This window comes from Pteropus alecto, unplaced genomic scaffold (genome assembly GCF_000325575.1).
Source record: "Pteropus alecto unplaced genomic scaffold, ASM32557v1 scaffold76, whole genome shotgun sequence".
Classification (NCBI taxonomy): Eukaryota; Metazoa; Chordata; class Mammalia; order Chiroptera; family Pteropodidae; genus Pteropus; species Pteropus alecto.
In genome coordinates this window covers 1,466,952-1,479,539 of record NW_006443138.1, presented here as the reverse complement: position 1 = coordinate 1,479,539, position 12,588 = coordinate 1,466,952, and the positions used below count along the sequence as shown (strand labels likewise).

Genomic DNA, 12,588 nt, shown 5'->3' with positions numbered 1-12,588 from the left:
ATATATATATATCTAAGGAGCTCTTTAGATATATCTTGTCTGAGATCAGACAAGATTGGGCACGTTCAGAGTGGCATTGCTGTAGTCCCTTGGAATTTTAATAACACAGATATACTATATCTGTTAATGTGCTATATGTATATCTGTGATTTATAGATAAAGAGAGTTAGATGTTTTCACTTCCCATGAACCAGTTTTCACCCCCTCTTGGGTCACCTTTGTTGAAAATGCATGACCCAGAATTAGTCAATTTTTGTTACTATGTAGTACCTGTTTCATAGTACCACTATTTTTTTCCTGCCATTAATCATCATTTATAAAAATCCCTAATAACCTATCAAAATAACAGACCTTAAGGACTTGAAGGAGCTAATATAATCCGCTAGATCAGTAATTTACATTTTAATGAGTTCACATGACAAAATATTTGAGGGAGAAAGTTCTTTCATATATCTTACAATTATTCATATCTTTCCATGAGTGTTATAAAAAAACAGATGCTGGCCTACTGAAGTACTTAAATTTTTGCTCAATCACACCAGGCTTTTAGTCTTGGTCATGTGAATGCCTTTCTTATCAAGTCACTAAACCATACTGTTCTATAATTTTTATAATACAAGTTGTCAGGCCACTGGAAATATTTTTTATTTCTTCTATAGTTTCTACTTTTTCATAATGTGAGTTCCATTTCTGTATCATTAATGTTTTGGGTGGCTCTATAATAGGAAGTCATTTACTTAGTAATTCAAATCTGGTGATGACACTTGGATTTAATAAAATAAACAGGACTCAAGACTGGATATTAATTACCAAGCAAAATGACTGCTTAGCTGATCACTCACGACGAACATGTCTACTTTCTCAAATAATTTGTTTATAATTTCACAATGAGTATGGGAGACTGCATATGTAAGATAAATAAATTGAAAGACTAATTTGAAATGGTGCTTAAGATACTTATACGATCAGAGTGGTGAAAAGAGAAGAGAATTTGGAGTCATGAGAACTTAGGATTTGAGGTGAATGCCCTTGGGTGAAATACATTACCTCTGAATTTTTAGTTTTTTTAATCTATAAAATAGTAATCTGTGTTAATTTTCTTAAATCAGCTTGATATAGACATAAAAGAAAAATGATAATACATAGAAAATTGAAAGTGCCATAAAATGTAAGTTATTATAGTTTCTACTATATGCAGAAATTTAAATTTTACCGAAAATACTTTTATAAATATTGATAGTTTTGGAAGGCATTTCTTGGGAAATAAAATTAAAGTTTGAGTGATATAGGGAACAATTTCTTGCTTTTGAAATATACAATACATATAATAATTAGCTCCTTAATTCTTTGCCCACACATGAAGTTAATATTCTTTTCCAAATGTGTATCTGTAGGAGTATTTTGAGGAAACTGAGCATTACCTGTTAGTAGGAAAAGAATCGAGCTGTTTTGTAATGTATTTTTAAGTTATAACTAGTTCACCGGAAGGTTAATGGTGAGAAAATCAATCAAATGAACAATTTTTTTTTTTTCTGATTTGAAGCAAATTGCATTGGAGTTATAAAGAGAAATGAAACTCAACTATAGATAAAAGTGACAGCTCCACTAATAGAGGATTCAGGGAGAAAACATGTTAGAATGCCATTTTAATAAGTTATTAGGTTATTTGTGTAGTAGTTATAGCCTATGTGTTATTTTCTAACTCTGTAAATGTCTTATCTCAAAATATATATTACCTAAGTACAATCACCCTTACTGTTGTTGTTTCTAATATTGTTATAAAACACTATAGCAAATACTCTTCTAGAATGCTAGGGCTAGGAAGACCTTGAGGTCAAAGACAGGTGAAACATTTTTTTCTTAGATATAACATTTTTTTCATATATATATGTATACATATTCCTAAAATAAACATTAAATAAACTTTGTAAGTGAGTTCATTTAAAAAACAAAGAAATTTCAGTCTTTTCAGGTCAGTCATGTTGTCATGTGAGTAATTATAACTTAACTTATACACTTTACATATAATTGGCTTTTTCAAAATAATTTATACATATCAAATATTGAAGACAATTAATTTTCAGAAATGATATCAAATTCTCATTAGTTTCTTTTCTTCCAAATATTTTGTTTCCTGGTAATTTATCATTCATTTATTCAGAAATATGTCAAGTATTTATTTTATGCCAGAGATACTACTTAGACACCGAGAGAACTTTAAATGAATTAGATAATTGTGCTCTCAAGGAATTCATCCACTAAACCTCCCCCCGCCAAAACACACTCGTGTAGTAAAAGTGAACACATCAGTATTTAATAAAATCTTACCTATTCAAAAACAGATAAGGACAAAGTATGTGCATATGCATAATAACAACAAATGCAGAAATGATAGAGACAAGTCCATCTTAATGTTGAAAAAAATTAGAATTACTAGGAAGTGCATAAATATGTATCACCCTGAGAGGGTTAGTGAAAATAGGAGCTGACATGTTGTAGTGGATAAGTAAAGGACTATTTGGGAGGGAAAGTGTAGGTGGTTGAAAGGCAGCTAAGAGAAGTATGAGAAATCTGTGTGGGAAGTAAGAAGTAAAGGATGACTGCAAGCTATGATCACAAAATAAATTGTTTGATGAAATACCCTTGGGAGATGAACTGGAGTCTAGTTTTAGAGTAACAGCTTGAATTTAAAATTGCAGAACTTTCACCACTTTAACAGTTGTCAAAATCTCCTTGTATTTTTATGGAAGACATTAAATGCCTCTATCAAAATGTGACTGTCATTCTCAGAGCTGTCTTTGGTTAGGCAGTTGTTTCAGGTTGTAATTCCAGTTCTCATTTAGTCACAAATCAATTTCATTTCAACTGAAATAATGTTTAATTTCAATTGAAATAATATTCAAGTTACATAAAGACAATATCTCTAATTAAGTCAACCTTTGTACCATGGAAACATTTAAAAACAGTTGTTTATGGTTTTCTTTCTTGAATTTGTTTTGGGGTTTTGATTTTATTTATTGGAGTACAGAGTTCTCAAATAAACTTTTCAGAAATTTTCTCAATGAAAATGCTGTATCACCTTGGTAAAAATACTAGAATGATTCCCTACTCATCTTTCAGAGGTATTTTTGAACTTGAATCTAATCATTTCGAAAAATATTGTTGGAAGTGCAAAAGTATATTTGATCAAAAGAAAAATTGAGCCCCAAATCTTAATAACTTGAAGAAAATATGCTAAGAAATATGAGAAGTCAAACCACAATAATATTTACAACACATTAATAAATATAGAAAAAATGTCTATCCATTTGGTATTTCAGACATGCAATGACAGCACCTGTGAAGATATTCTAAGATCTTACTATTGATCAGTCCTAGGATGACCATTTTTCAAGACTGACTTTTTTTTTAGCTGAAGTTTGATATTTCAAAAAGAGCATAGACTCCCAATCTGTGCTCTAAATATATTATTTTTATTTCAAAATGTAGACTGATAGTACTTTTAATATTATCTTGCAGAATGGATTAAAAGCTTATTTTATATAACGAATTCTGCGGTTAGTTCAACACAACCATTTCATTGTAGTGTTAGTGAAGGAATTATGGTCTTGTAAAATGAAATTAGGCAACCATTTATTCTATCGATAGGAACATCCTGGACTCTTTCCATGTTGTGTATTATACATTTTGTATTTTTATAGAACCTTGTTTTGCAGATTTTTTTCTGAGAGTGCTGGTGGTAAAGGCCTTTAAACTTCAGAGTTACCAAATGATCACTTATGCCCCTGGATCCACTGAAGCACTTTAAAATGTTAGGTTATAATTTCGAATGCTGAGATATTTTCTTTGAAAATGAGTAATCTTCCCAGAAGGGTACTAACCTAGCTCATCCCTCTAGGGGATTTTCTTTAATGTCTCAAAATCTTTTTTTTCTCAAAGCCTTAATACCAACTCTGTATAGGGAAAAATTCTGTGCTAAAGATCCCGTTCTTGTTAACAAAGCAAAAGTTGATTGTGGAGTCAGTCACATGTTTCATGATAGGATGTTTCAAGGTCTCTCTGTCTCTTGTCCTGTCCTTACAAGACAATGAGAAGCTTTGGGCTTGGGATATTGGGTGCTAGAATCTGGAGGTGACCAAATCCCGGAGCATATTTGGAATAATTTTCTTTGAATTTTAGATAGTCTGTCTGTATTATATTAACAAATAAATATACACTGTTTGTATACTTCTAAGTTTTGTGATACTGCCAGATGAGATTGCTTTGTAGAGTGTTTGCAAATCAGACAACACTATACCATCTAGGGATGAGAAGACAGCCAGTTATCTATCAGACAAAGATGATTTTCTATGAGCTAATAATGGATGCTCACATGGCTAATAATTGTTCATGAGTCATGCTTTCTAGTTAATTTGTTACTCTTTGTAACTGTGTGATATTTCGTTGAAGCACAGTGACTTCTTATTTTAGCAGAACAAAATTATTTCTGTTTACTTTCATTTCAAATTAGATCATAATGGAAATCTCTGGGTGTAACGAGCTTTAAAATCCCTTAAAAAAAAAAAAAAGATCCATTTTAACCTAAATTGTTACTTAGGACCTTAATCTTGGTAATATAAATTTTTTGTATCTCAATAACCATTAGAAAGTATGTATAAAATGCTGCTTTCTTTTGTGCTATTATAACAATAAAGCAAACTTTTCCTTTTATTTTGACAAATGACTGCATGTATATGATTCAGTTCTGAATGTTGAAACATTGAAACTCTACTTGACCAGACTTCAGTCTTGCTGAAAATGCCTTGAAATATTTTTTCAGAAAACCACTTAGATAAGAATCTTTTACAAACTGGAGATGTTTGCCACTCGGTGTCAGTCTTATGCTCAAGGTTGCAGTACTTCTTTATTGGCTAAAATATAAAAACAGTTTAAAGTGGAATTCTCATGAAGTCTCATTTAGCTGTTCTAGGGAAAATTATTAAATGAATAATGAGAAAGTACAAGTTTATTAAACTCTCATCATTTAAAGTACACCTTACTGTAATAATCTACATTTCTACAGAAATTATTAAACCCTTTTAGAATTACTTCTTATAAGCCAAGTATGTATTATTTTTTCAGTATTATTAACACAACATTTCCTCTTCTCAAGTAACCAATTAACCTAGAATTTTCAAGATTAAAAAAATACTTAGGGGTCATATACTCTAACTACTAATCAATGCATGACTCCCTTCAATAATACTCCTGACCAGTCTTTAACTTTTTCTATACATTACCACAGCTTGCTACTTCACAAGTTCACCTATCTCATTTTTCGAAACATAAAATATGAACTTGTTTGAAAGTTTTGTCTCATATACTTATATATTTATACATGAGCTTACTTGTTTATGTGTATATATGCATCTCCTTCCATAATTAAAAGTAATAACATGTGCTGAATAGCATCAACCAATTAAAAATAGATAACAGGGAATCACATGATTATTCCTTTTGTGCAATGGTCCCTTAAATATTTTCAGACACCTGTCTTCTCTTATCTAGACCTCTTTGCTTTAGAATTAACATCTCTCAACTTTTTCAATTAATTTTCAAAAAACAGGCTTTTACCTTTATGATCCTTTGAGTACTTACCTCTGTGTATTACAGATTAAATATGGACTACCTAAAGTAGAATAAAATGGGAAACACAATGTTCTGAATTTTTTGTGTTGCTTTTTCTGCAGTTGTTTGGTCAATCTCACTTTTCTGGCTTCTCCAAACATAATTTTCCCAGAGTCCCACTGCTTTCTAAATGGTGTACCAACTTTGTTTTAAGAACAGAGTAAAATAGAGTAATTCAGCAAATAGACTTAGGGGTCTCAGATCTGTAGTAATAGGCAGAAAAGATTTTTCTGAAGTAATCTTTCATGATTGCCCTCTTCTTCCTCATGTGCTTTTAGTGAGGTAAAATTTGTTCTGAAGTTCTCCTGCAAGGCCTAAAGAACATATTCGGATACAAAGGCAACCTTTCCCATAGTCTCTCTTTCCACATGGTGATTAAAAATCAGCTCTCCTCTGCATGTGGGTTCCTTCTTTCTTCTGTGGACCTGCTCTGCTTCTCCATGCATATGGCCACTCATCAGCTCTCAGGTTTATACAGTATTAGTTGTAGCCACACACTGAATCTGAGACTAGTGTATTTCAATAGCAGTGAAAATTCCTGAGAGATGCCCTAATTGTGGCTTGGGTATAAATATGAGTTGTGTAGGGCATTTCACAGGGAAAGAATGTCTTCTTCAGTGTTGAACAGCTCTTTGGTTTGCCCCATTCTGTCTGTGGCTACTATTTTTGTTTTTTTCATTTTTGATGAAATTAAAATGTCATAAAATATTTAGGACATTTTATGCTTTGAGATTTCTGAAAAATTAAGTACCATCTGAATTTTCCAGTCCTAGAATAGAATATATGTTTTAGTTTGAGTTCTAGAAGGTATTTCACTGAGTCTGTTGAGCCTTGACATAAGAATCCTCTAAATGGACTCATTATAAAAATCTTACAAACCTGAATAAACTCAGGTTCTTAACATGGCCTCTTATTCTTTGTACATATTTATGCATTCTATTGTTTGGAAATTGAAAATTTCAGACATTTCAGAGGATTTGTACCTGATACCAAGAACAACAGAGTTCAACTTTTAAAAAAATCAAGAAGACACTGCTGAAATAGCATCTGTAATTAGAACAAAGGTACTGAGTTGCATTTGATATTGGCCATTTGATCTCCCCCAAACAAAGAGCAAGGTACCCCATGTGGGAGAAGCTCTTCAATTGAGCAAACTGGACTATATTTTGTTTTCTTCTTTTTCCTCCTATCCTTATTCCCTGTGTGCTTTAGAAACCGATGTAGGTGACGGAGAAGATTCATTATATGATATAAAGTATGATTATTTTCTACACACCTTTGAACCATGAGTGAAAAACATGGCATTAAAACCCTCTGGTATTTTCTTTAAAGCTTAAGTTTTATCTGGCACAGACCAGTCTTTATACTGAGGTTAAGGAACTCAAATCATAACTTGGTTAATCCAGACTCTATTTGGCCTACTACCTTTCTTTATCATCTTTCTTGACCAATTTGGATACCCTATTTATCAGTGAGTTGGTTTTTTAACTTACTTTCTACTCTTTGAATCAGCCTCATTTTTAAGAAGTGTACTGGCTTGAAACAGGTTCTTCTAAAATAGGAAAAGAAGTCTTATTTTGACTATTCAAACTTTGAATAAAAGGAGTAGCCTTGGACCTAATATAATGTAACTGTTCATCCAGGGTCTGCTCTCACTATGGTTGTACACTGTCCGTGGCAGGTATAGTATTCATGGACCATGTTTACACTGGGGTTCACCTGCTGCTACAAGCAGACTGTGGCCTGACCTCTCTCTAGTGTTGATACTTGCTTCAGCAAAAAAATTGCATATGTCTAATGCCCTTCGTACATTAGGTACTCCATCAGTCTTTGTTGAATTAAAGAGGCTTTGTATCAGTATAAGATATTTTTACAACTTGAGATCTTGACTCTTTTACACTGATGGTTGACCTTGATTAGCCTTGATTTCTGCCACGTCTATAATTTTTGGCTTCTGACTGCTGGCCTTGGCCTTATTTAAGTTCCAAATTTCTCACATGACTTCTGTTTCTGGTCTTTTAAGTGTCGGTCTACCACTATCCTTACTTTCCTACTATCTTGTATGACAGTCTCAGAAGAGAAACTGATTTAAAACCCTATAGAAAAGAAACAGGTCATTGTTTTCCTTTGCTCCTTTACTAGATGGTTGGTCAGAAAATAGTACATTTTTTTTTGTTTGTTTAACTGGAGATCTTGAATATTTAAAAGAGTGAACAACCTTTAGGAAAAGAAAAAGCCTGAAAAATTTCTAAAGTATAATAGATACTGAAGATAACAAGCTGCGTTGGGAGTTACCTTAGAAACACAGAAGATTCCCTGGCAACTGGTATCAAATTGTTTTGCTCTACACCTGAGATTTTTTTTTTTTGTCTGGCTCATTGTGTCATCTCTCAACTAGTCCCTTTTAGTAAGGATTCTATTCCTAGAACCTGTGCAGCTTATTGTCTACTCTTTGGTTGTAGGGTATATATTGCAAGTTATCATGTATATAAAATTAAAGGAAGGTTTGTCAAGGAACAATGGAGGTAGATGTTTAATATATGCAGCATTATAACCTAAGTAGATTTAAGAAGTTTTAAATTATGTGAGGTTGCTTCCTTGTGTCAGTCAAACTGACTGGTTGTGAAACATGCCAAATAACATTATCACTGATTTATCACACTCTCGATATAAATATGCAGGCACAGTGAAATACAGAACTGAGGCACTTCAGGCACATATATAAAAATAGACTTGAAGCATATTAAGTCAGAATTAACCTAAAAATGCCACTGCTTCCCACTTCACAATACGCCGAGTCACAACTCTGTGTTTTGTTAACTTGGCTACTGCAACTTTGCACTCAGGTTTGAATCACTGCCCCTCTGTGAACAGCAAGATCTTACTCCTCCATTATTATCTCTGCTAGCCTTGCCTCTTCCTCAGTTCTCTGCTTCAGACATCCTGAGAGTCTGACCCATGGATATTCCATATGCTCTCACAGCTCTAGATCTTTGCCTATAAATCTCCTTCTACCTGAAATCTTTTCCTCATGTCACTGACAGCTTTGCCTAGCTATTGCCTTCTCATTTTTCTGATGCCAATTCTTATCCTTCTCTTTCTTTCTTAGGCAGCAACTAAGACGACTGTCCCCTAGAAAGTGTTCCTTGATCTCCCTAGACTGGGCTAAATGTTCACTTCATTGTTTTACCATAAGCTTATTGATAGTATTGACAGCTTCGCTCTATTTTTATCTTTCCGATCTGTCTCCCACATTAGACTGTAAGTTCCTTGCGGGTAAAAGATCACCTGCTTCAGTGCCCCAGAGCTATCAGCAAGTTTTAACCTCTGGCAGAAGCCTGGGTGAAGTTCCTACTCTTTAACTATTTTCTCCTCATGTCTAATAATCTTGATATCACCAAGTTTCCTATAGGGCAGGGCTTCTTGGCTTTGACATTATTGATATTTGGGATGCAAAATTTTTTGTTGTGAAGCCCTATCCTTTGGATTTTAGCAGCATCCCTCTTCTCAACTCATTAGCAGCACCCCTCCCGTCTAGGTGTAACAACCAGAAATGCATTCAGACATTGCAGAATATCCCTGGAGGGTTGGAGGTAGGGTTTTCCTCAGTTGAGAATTGGCTGCTCTAAGATTATTCATCACAAACTTTATAGATGTTATATTTCTTCAAAATTATTAAAAAATGTACCCTTTAAATAATGTTTTCTGGGAAATCAAATGCTTTTATCTTTCTCCCTGCTTCCCTACCCTCTGCTACACTTTTGCAGTGCTGGACATATAATAGGTACCCCAAAATGTTTGCAGAAAGTATTGGAAAACTCTTGGGAAGAACACATGTCTCAGTCATTAAATTGCCTTTTTATTTGTTTGTTTACTTCTTTTTCTGCTTCAGTTGGAACAATGTGGGGATTGCTTGTAGGCTATATCCCAAATCCCACACGGCCTATCAAGCCCCTTATGATTCCAGCTGTTCCTACTTGACTAGTCGCATCTCAGATTATTTTTCTTTCCATCTTGAAGGATTCCTTCAATGTGTCAATCTTTTGTCTGCTTTGAGCCTTGGCATATGTTGTCTTCTCTGGGATATACTTCCTCCCTTATACTTATGTTAATCAACATGTCCGTGTTGAAAGCTATAAAAATTCATATTCGACAAGCTTTGGAAAAAGAGAGATTTATGAGAAGCACACTATAGTATCTCACATAACTATATAAGGGCAGGAATGATTGAGACCTTGGGGACAACTGGCACAGGAAACTTAAATGCTGCCTGGATCCCCTTTCTGTTTCTGCCTCTCACGTCCCTCCTTCTCTGATATAATTTCATTTTCTTCTCCTACAACTTCCTTCCTCCACACACAGAAAACAGTGGTTTAGCAATGTGCCAGACCTCCCTCCAGTGTTGACTATTCTACCACCAGAGAAGCATTCTCCTAAGAACTGGCTCACCTTGGATCAAATGTCCATGCCTACTTTAATTAGCTCTGGCTGTGGGCTAAGCTCATGTAAAACAGATGTGGCAGCACAGAGTTCTTTCCAAATTTTGTGAGCCACCCAGCCAACTCAGATATTGTCTACTCTACTGGCTAATTATTTCCAATCTTCAGTGCTCATCTCTGATGCCATTACCTCAAAGAACCCTAATTACAAGCTCTTGAAGCGCTCTACCCTTCTTCATAACACTTACTAAAATTATAATTACTTTTTTATTGGCATAATTTGTTTGCACTCTCTCTTCTCCACTAGAATGCAAGCTTTAGGAATGCAGCATCCATATCTATTTGTTCCGTGTTATTTTCAGCAATTAGCACAGGTTCTTGCTAAGAGTACATATCTGATTAGTAGTTATCGAATGTAGGAATGAATTCCTGTACTCAGTCACAAAATTTCAAACCTAACAAATAAGACATATAAATGATGTTTTAGAGAGGAAATGTTCCAAATTAGTTTCATTTAAAGGAACATTAGTGATTTCATGTAATATACATAGTACCTACACCAAGATGAGGACTTATATTTAAATATTATTGCTAAGATGATTATATATCAGAAGTGCTTTGCAATTTATGGAACTGTAAGGTAGCACTAATAGGTTAAAGGTTATAATGTGAATAAAGAACAACATTCATTTTTATTGCTGTGAGGAGAGATGTTAAATATCGGAGAAGAAATCACACATGGAAATTACAGGATGTGACACATAATGTTTGATTGTTACAAACTCAAAGAAATAGTAGTAAAAGAAAAAAATAAGTTAAGATGGCTCTGAGAATAGAATATTGATTACAATTCCTAGCAAATCTGTTGGTTGTTATGTTATTCACGAGATATAGATAAGTTTGGAGATGAATTATACGGAATGATAAATTTGACTATATGAAAATTAAATAAGTTAGTTAAAATCACCACAAATAAAATACAAGAAATAGAATTCAGAAATATCTATGACAGATAAAGGGGTGCTAGCTTTAACATATTAAGAATCTTTTACAAATCAATAAGGAAAAAACCTGCAAACACTTTTATAGGTTAGCTGGAAATTTGCAAAGGAAGGAATATAAATTCCCACCTAACATATAAACATATAAAAGTTGATTCTATTTCACTATTAATTTGCTAAAAGCATACCAGTGAAATGTGTACCTCACAAAGATTCTGAATATTAAGTGCTAGCTAATTTATGGTAAAAAGACACTTGTGAACTAGTTTGGAGGGATATAATTAGAATAACTTTCAAAGAAGCAGTTCGGCACTATTTTGTAAGAGCTTTGCTTTTGTAAAGGAATAGTTTATGTATTCAGAGTCATTGAGAACAGCAGTGGTTAGTTAATCCAGTAGCTGGTTGAAGGAAAAAACTGTAAAATTAAAAACCAGCAAAATATATATTAATTCACCCAACTGTTCCGAGGGGTCCTCTGAATAGAGTTTTGCCTTATCTTCCTGTATAAACAACACACATAACGTATCATCTAAATTTCCATGTTGAGATTCAAGAATCTAAGACATTTGCAGAATGATCTGTATGCAGAATCTTTCCAGACATCAATTTTTCTAATCTTTTATAAACTTTTTTCACTCACGCCTAACTCCTCAGAAATATATTTTTAGTTACTTGTCTTTCTCATATCTTACCAAAACTTTCACATTAATAGTTGATTAAATTATGTAAGTGCAGTAACAAATATAATTGATGTAAACATGTTTGGGGACACACATACAACTAAATCTTGGTAAGTACGCAATTCAATCAGAAGGATCAAGAAGCCATTATCCAAGAGTATGCTACTCTTGGTGTTGGGGAGTCCGTTAATTAAAGCCTGGTTTTGAGGACATTAGAGAATCCGGAGTTGTCTAAGTAGAAGTTAGTTAAGAGAACATCTACTGTACTTGCCATTATTTCATTACTGAAGATGCTAAGTGCAGTTGTACAATTACTGCATCTCCTGCAGAATTGTCGACTCCTTAAGAATGAGTGCTGCATCTTTTCTATGGCTATATTTCTAGAGCCTAAGATAGAGTCTGGCACAAAACAGGTGTTAACCCATTTTTTAGATTGAACAAAGGAAGAAACAAATATCTGTGCTCTTTTATGCAGTAATATTGCACTTCTGTAAATCTATCTTAGGAGAAATTCAGACCTGTGTCAAAGATCTATGTTTAAGAATGATTATTCAAAGTTCCTTTTGACAGTGTAAGAATAGCTATAGGGTTGCTCACTGAAGCATTGTTTGTAGTAGTAAAAGATGGAAAATACTCTAAACATTCAACAGCATGAAAATAATTAAATTAATTGTGATGTGCCTGGTAAAATATTATACAGTATTGAAAAGAATTTTTTTTAAATGTTAAGTCTCCTTTTTCAAAGAATATGGGAAATGCTCAAAATGTGATATATATTTTTAAAATTACAGTAAAACTACA

The 12,588-nt window shown here is 33.5% G+C and overlaps 1 protein-coding gene across 1 annotated transcript in view; it reads left to right on the top strand.

The window, feature by feature from the left end:
* FAM19A2 (family with sequence similarity 19 member A2, C-C motif chemokine like) overlaps window positions 1–12,588 on the top strand; it is a 373,701-nt gene that overhangs the window by 271,598 nt on the left and 89,515 nt on the right. The window lies entirely within an intron of this gene.